A 7703-nucleotide genomic window follows, 5' to 3' on the forward strand; every position below is an offset into this window, starting at 1 on the left:
CCTTTTCTCCCACCATTTCACAACCGTTTACCGTGGATCTCAGAGCCGGACTATGGGGAATCACCTCTTATATGTGCTATCTCTCAACAAGAGAGTGAACACAGGCGGCTGCTTTTAGGTTTACAGTTATCATTAACAAAAATGATAGGGAAGAGACGTGACATTGGGCAGTATACTTCCCAGAGAGGTCATTACCGACAGTCAGAAATTTGAATAAACTTTCTATGTTCATATGTAATCGATGGTCACTGGCCAAAAACACTCGCACATTATCTTGGTGGACTGACTACTAATGTCCAACAACCGTATTGAATTAGTTAAATGTTTTTGAAATGGAAAATTCTGCTTACATCAAATAAACGTTTTTCATTTTCATTGAAAAGTGTCATTTCAACTGATATTAAGGTAAGCAGGTAGCAATGATCTTGAAATGTTAAACAAAAATGGCATCAATCAGAAAATGCTAACTAGCAAAACCTAAACACAAGCAAAATGGTATAAGAAACACAAATGTTTATGAATTAGTTTGTATATAGACATTCTACAAACTGACCAGCTCATTATTTCAGATACGCATTAATACAATTTATTTGAAGAATTGATATTTTATTTATTAAAATTTAACCGTGCGGTCCATCCTTAACAGAAATTAAAAATAGTTTGTTTTTTGTTTTTTTGCAATTACTGTAGAAGCTTCCCTCACTATCTGAATTTTTTACTGATTTCCTGAAGTCTTTATGTGAATTTGTTTAATTTGCTTTACCTACCTCTTAACTTTTTTTGCTATTTTTCTGGTGCATTGAGTGCTTCAGAATACTAACTTTATTTCCAACAGCCTACAGTTTTTGATCTTACACATTCACTGTAAGCAAAAGTAGACTAATCATGTATCATCGATCCTCAAATAGAAGCAAAAAAGTTTTTTATGAAAACATTGTTTTGTTTTGCTGATTAACTTGCAGACCAAGTTCTCAACCTTTTTGACTCCAAGGCTTCCCATTGTACATAACAATATTCAAAGGCCCCTTGACTTTTCAGTGGTTCGTGATTAAGTGGAAAGAATTTGATGCATTTTCAATGCTCATTCTGTAATCTTGATGCCCAATAGAAGTTTGCTTAGGCCCCCTAGTGAGAACAACATTGTGGTATAAGTATGAATCTCATTGAAAAACTATTTGAGTGCCCTTCATCCAGAAATATCTGGAAGGAAAAGGTACAATGCAAAGACAACAGTGTGTTTACAGTCTCATCACATGCTTTGGATCTGAATGGCACCCCTGTGTCACAGCTCAGTGAAGAAAGACACGCCAGCACCAAAGCACTTGCAATAAGAAAACATTACTCACTGTCTAACAACACGCACTCACACAAAGATAAGGGAAAAAAATATATATAATCTCAAATACACTGACCTCTTACCACACAACATACACACACAAAAACAACAACATATGAATCCGTCATTAATGTGACAGAACTTGCCAAAACGTGTTAAGAGCTCTGACAATAAAGACAAACAACACATGTTTAATAAAGAGAAGAGAGAGGGTGTATCCAACCAAGTCTGATGAGAAAGCCTAACTATTTTACGAGGTGGTGATTTTGTATTAATTTGTATGGTGTGATTTGTATTGAAACTCTAAGCAATTACTTGGCAACTGTCAAATACTGTAAGTTTGTTTGAATGTTTCTAGTATGAATGTAATCCGGACATTCTACATTTGTCATGTTATCAATGTTATGAGACCTACCAGCATCATTTGTGTTGCTTCATTGCCACTTACAAATCCTGTCCTGTGGCCGAGAGTAATGTGTCCATCAAATACAGACTTCAGAATCTCAATAGAACTAGGTCACAAGAAAAATTTGCGCCTACTGTTTTATGAATACTGTGAATTCGGGCATAATCCTCTTTTTACATACTGTTTTTCACCTACTGGCAGTAGCTAGCAATACTTGTATGGGTCAAAATGATCGATTTTTCTTTAATGCCAAAAATCATTAGGATATTATGTAAAGATCATGTTCCATGAAGATATTTTGTAAATTTCCATACATCATCAAACCATACATCAATGGAAAGCTTATTTATTCAAGTTTTAGCTAATGTATAAATCTCAATTTCAAAAATTGACCCTTATGACTGGTTTTGAGGTCCATGGTCACAAATGATATCATAGATATTAGCCTCCAATTCATTAAAATGTTAAATTTTTACAAATTCTGATTAGAGTGTGTTGGTGTATCCACATATTCAGGATTGGAACCAAATGTAAAATAATATCACTCAAAAAAATTATCAGTTTACCGCTCATCTGAAAAAACTCACTCTCTACAACCGAAGGCAAGTATTTCAAAAACACTGAAGTAGAGCTGTTACCTCTGGCATGATTTCGATTGAAATATCACTGTCAAGTTCTGCTTCTGAAAGGTTGAACCCAGGAGGACTTTGATGAAAACACCCAGAATATCAATTAAAAAGCGGAAGGAAAGAACAGAGCGCACGAGGAAGAAAAGAACAGAGCTTAGGCGTCAGCTTCACTGATTGGTTGTACACATCCTTCTGCCCCTTTTGACCACAGGTTAAGTCATGGGAAGCGTGGGTGGCAACAGCAAGCAGAAGTAATTATTGTTCGGGGCCTTTTAATTTCAGTGGCATTTAAAATGATTAATCCTTTTCTAGAGCTCAGTCAGAGTACTTCATATTTTCATACCGGCCCCCGAGGAGTGACTCATTTCTGAATAGGTCGTCTCTCTCTCTTGATTGCTCTCTATACACTCAGACATTGGCGACGTAACGGCGGTGTTTGTTATTGACTGTGCGGATCATGCTTTACCCGAGTGGTCAGAAACCATCCCCTAATGGTCGCCGGTCTTCATTGTTGTTGGCCATTCAAAGCAATTCACATAATTAGGACAGCGCATTCAACTACACAAAACCCATTTACTGAAATAGATTAGAATGTGGAGTTTATCTGGTATAAATACGACTGTGTAAATGAGATCAGGTATGTTTGACGTGGATCAATTCACTCGCAGGATGCACTGTTGTTTGTGAAATCAATGATTGTCATCATTTTCCAAACAATGTGCAGTCAGCTGTTATTAGGCACTGCTGAGAGAGAAACCTCTTTTCTGGCTTGCAATATATTCTTTATGAAGACTGTTACAATAAAAAGATATATGCTAAGTAAATAACCTTTTTTGCGTCAAACTAAAATGAAATGCATTAGGATTTTGAAGCATGCAAACTGTTATCAAATACTAGCTGTAATAATGAGCAGACAAAATATAAAACTAAATATAGAGAATAAGAACAAGACTAGTTTTCACTGGCTGGTTAACTGGCTTGAATTAGAATAATTTGTGTAAATTCTGTCCTCCAAAAAGGTTCTCCCACAAGCACATTAATGTAGCCTATGAGTAAACTATTTAATTAAGCTTATAACTTGAACTATAACTTGAATTTCATAAACAGAGTATAATAAGACTGGCGTTTTTGTTGCATTATATATTAATTTATAATAGAAATAAATATGCAAAATATTAATAATTTTATTTAACTACTAATTCTTAATTGCTACTTCTGTCAAAATGTTAAAGGGATAGTCCATCCAAAAATGAAAATTATGTCATAAACTGCTCACCCTCATGTCATTCAAACCTGTAAGACCTTCGTTTATCTTCAGAGAAGAAATTGATGAATAAAGTTGTCATTTTTGTTTTCTTTGTGCACAAAAAGTATTTTTGTAGTTTCATAAAATTACGTTTGAACCACTGATGTCACATGGACTATTTTAATGATGTCCTTGCTACTTTTCTGGGCTTTGAACATGGTAGTTTTGTTGCTGTCTATGCAGGGTCAGAAAGCTTGCGGATTTCATCAAAAAATCTTAATTTGGGTTCCAAAGATGAACGAAGGTCTTGCGGGTTTGAAACAACATGAGGGAGGTAATTAATGACAGAATTTCCATTTTTGGATGAACTACCCTTTAATTACATTTTCTGTATGTTTCCAATTCATTCTTTTTTTTTTTCATAATTATTTTATTATTTAAATTGATACTAATATTTAGTTAATAAAATGTTCTGAATCTTTTGAATATTCTAGATATCAAAGAAATATGTATTTTTCTCAAATTAATGTCAATGAACAGCTGTGTTACAACTTACCCCATATAGTTTTAAATGAGCTGTATATTTTTCAGTAGTTTTTTTTGTCAAGACTTTAGGTTATGCATCTACATACTTTCAAAAACACATTCCCTTGATATATTCACTGTAGATGAAAAATTTGTCACTAGTCTCCCCTATAACGACGAAGTATGGGTAACACTGCCATCTAGTGGACATTAAGCAGCAACACCAAACACATGCTCTGCCTTTCAATTACACTTACTAAATAATTCAAATGAATAATTCAAGTTTAACAGTAAGAACCCAGCTCTAATAAATAACTGCACGTTCTAGAAATGCCTAAATGTTTGTAAAAAAAAAAAAAATCAGTGTACAAATACCACATTTAATTTTTCAGCTGAATGTGGAATCCGAAAATGTGTGTGAATGTGTGTGTGCGTGCATGTTTATGTGGTTTATGAGGACACAAATTTGTATAATGACATGGGTATGACAGAGGTATTACAATATGAAGGTGGTTTATGAGGACACTGCCTATGTCCCCGTAATTCAAAAGGCTTAAAAAAACATACTAAATGGTGTTTTTTTGAAAATCTAAAAATGCACAAAGTCTCCTGTGAGGGCTAAGTTTAGGTGTAGGGTTGGTGTAGGGCAATAGCACACACAGTTTGTTCAGTATAAAAACCATTACGCCTATGGAGAGTCCCCATAAACCACAAAAACAAAAAGGGGCTAAAGAAGCTCTCAGTCTAGCCCAGCTGTAGTGGCGGTCAGAAGACGCTGGTAATAAATTGACAAATCCCAGCAGACATGTGCAGGAAGTCTGGCTCTCCCATGATCTCTCCAGTGTGGCAAATCAAAACCAAATTTCCTCCTGGGCAGCAGTAGACACGGACGAGCAGATACCTGCGGCCACCTGGGCCTCACTCCAAAGACTTGGCCAAGACAATTTCCCTCAAATCACCTCTCTATCTTAATCTGACAGCCCTTCTCGATTAGGAGGTGTGAAAATTACTTCTCTACCCACCAGCTGTCGTTCTGAAATTATCTTAATTGTACCATGATTATGCCTCTAAGCTCCTATGAGAGCAACCGTTGCATCCGTTAAAAAGTACTAGCAAAGATGGGAAGACCTTCAAAGTGTAAGTGAACACCTTAGAAGAGCTGCAATCCACACAAACACAGAGACAGGCAGCAGGAATACAGTGCTATACACTAGCAACTATTTAACAAAACAAGGACTAGCATGTGTTCACCTGCGTATTTCACTAATATCGAAACATAAACAGTGTTCTGCAAATAAGCTCAACAAGCTTTAAATCAAAAGAGAATCTAAACACAACTACACAAAGTTGCTGATAAAACCATTTGGCGGTAAGTAGTTCCATTAATTAATAATGCTTCTGTAAATATTTTGCTTTCTAAAACACAAGACAGTTTATATGGCCTTTTATAGAAAGATAAAGGAGGGAAAGGAACTCACACTAACAACAATGTTGAAGTTTGGAAAAGTTGTTGTCGTTTTTTCCTGTTGTATAATTCCAGTTGCTTGGCTGCCAGTGGTTTACAGCTCGTTTGTGTAATGTTTTTTTAGCATTTCGATACTTTGTTTAATTTCAGATGTGATTTCAAATACTTGATGGGTTTTACTTCAGTAACTAAAGGTAGAGTGAGCTAGAGCTGGAGGGGTTTCTTCATCTCTTTTTTATTGATTTTTATTTATTTTTTTTTATTTTTTTTTGCTATAAAACTGTATCAGTGTAAAGACTGAACGTCACAAATGTTTGCACATAGCAGCTAGCTAGGATGGTGCTGGTAGGTAAACCTATAGGGAGTAAGATAAAGAAATAAAATGTTGCTTGATTGAAGTCTTGCAAAGCTAAAAGAAGATAAAAAACAGCAGACAAATTGAAATATGTCTACTGAACATAGCGCAGCGTTCAAACTTAACTGAAATTTATACACATAGGCCACAGGACACGTAAAGTTACGTCAAAATTGCACCTATAGAGTACTACAACTAAAGTTCCTTACTTATTGTAACTGAATCCAGGTAATAGAATTGGAATTAAACAATAATGGAAACAATTCAGCGGCTATAGCATTAAATATTAATGGCCTACCATTATAAAAATTGACAGTGTGGAAACAATTATGTGTCCCAAATTATGTGACAGTTGGCCACGAGGTGGCACTATAATAACTAAATTTACATTTTTGCTAATACAGTTTTTTACAATCACTTTGCTACTATTTTCAGAACCTTGATGTCATTTTTCACAACTCTAGACACAAAACTCACAACCAATGATCAAAATGCACATTTTTCAAAACTCTAACCCTTTTCTCAATCGCTTGGATACAATACACATAAAACTTAGATCATTTGTTCATTCAACAAAAATCACCTGTTCAATATGACACAACTTAACATCAAAGTACTACTATTTCAAAAGGCAATTCATTGATACCGTACCGTACAATTGTACCGTGATCGAATTAGTAAAAGAGTACAAATATCTTGGCATCATTGCGGATGATGTATTACCTTTTAACTCTCACATTACTCAACTGAAAAAAAAATGAAAATTAAACTTGGGTTTTATTTTAGGAACAAGTTTTGTTTTTCATTTAATGTACGAAAGAAATTGGTTACTACTTTTTTACCCGTGCTTGATTATGGTGATGTAGTGTATCAGTTCGCTCCATCATGTCTTCTTTCCTCTTTAGACGCCGTTTATCATGGTGCTTTAAGATATAAAACCTTCAACTACTGTCTTTTCTATTTCATAGCTAATTACTGTATTTCTGCTTTGATTCAAATAAACCTATGTTGTGATTGTAGTGTTTTGCATCAATATATTACAAACTTTGTTCAATGATTCCACTGTGTCTGTAGTATTCTCTCTACTACTGCAGTACTTTTACAGAGATGTATTTACTGTACATGTAGTACCATAATGAAACCTGTATCACCTATTTTGTTGTACAATATTTAATGATTGTACGAACAATGACACAGTGAAACTATCGGTTGTGTGTGGGTGATCTATAGTTATGTTTCAATGGTATTTCACAGTAAATTTGTTTTTTGAACCAATGATTGTGTAAGATTTCTTTAAAGATGTGAATGCACAATGCAATGTTTTGAACATTAGACAGCCTGTGTCTGAAAATAGTAGCAAAGTGATTGTAAAAAACTGTAAATAAGCAACCGAGAGCAAAAAAATATATATAAAACCATAAGTTTAGCTACATCACATTTTTATGTTTACCAATAAAATTTATTCACCTATCAACAACAAGTTAACTTTTCTTAAAGGTTTGGTGGTTTTGTGGGACAGTTATAAATAGATTTCAATTTACCCATAAAAGTATGAAGACATTAGCATTGCTAAGATGACGGAAAAGAGTCTTTGCGTTGGCCGGGAATCGAACCCGGGTCAACTGCTTGGAAGGCAGCTATGCTTACCACTATACCACCAACGCATATGGAGAGAAGTGAGTTGCTGAACATCCGGATTCTTCACTATTGTCTTTTATTTATTGTAGAGTAATCGTGAAGT

This window comes from Barbus barbus (assembly GCF_936440315.1).
Source record: "Barbus barbus genome assembly, chromosome: 13".
NCBI lineage: Eukaryota > Metazoa > Chordata > Actinopteri > Cypriniformes > Cyprinidae > Barbus > Barbus barbus.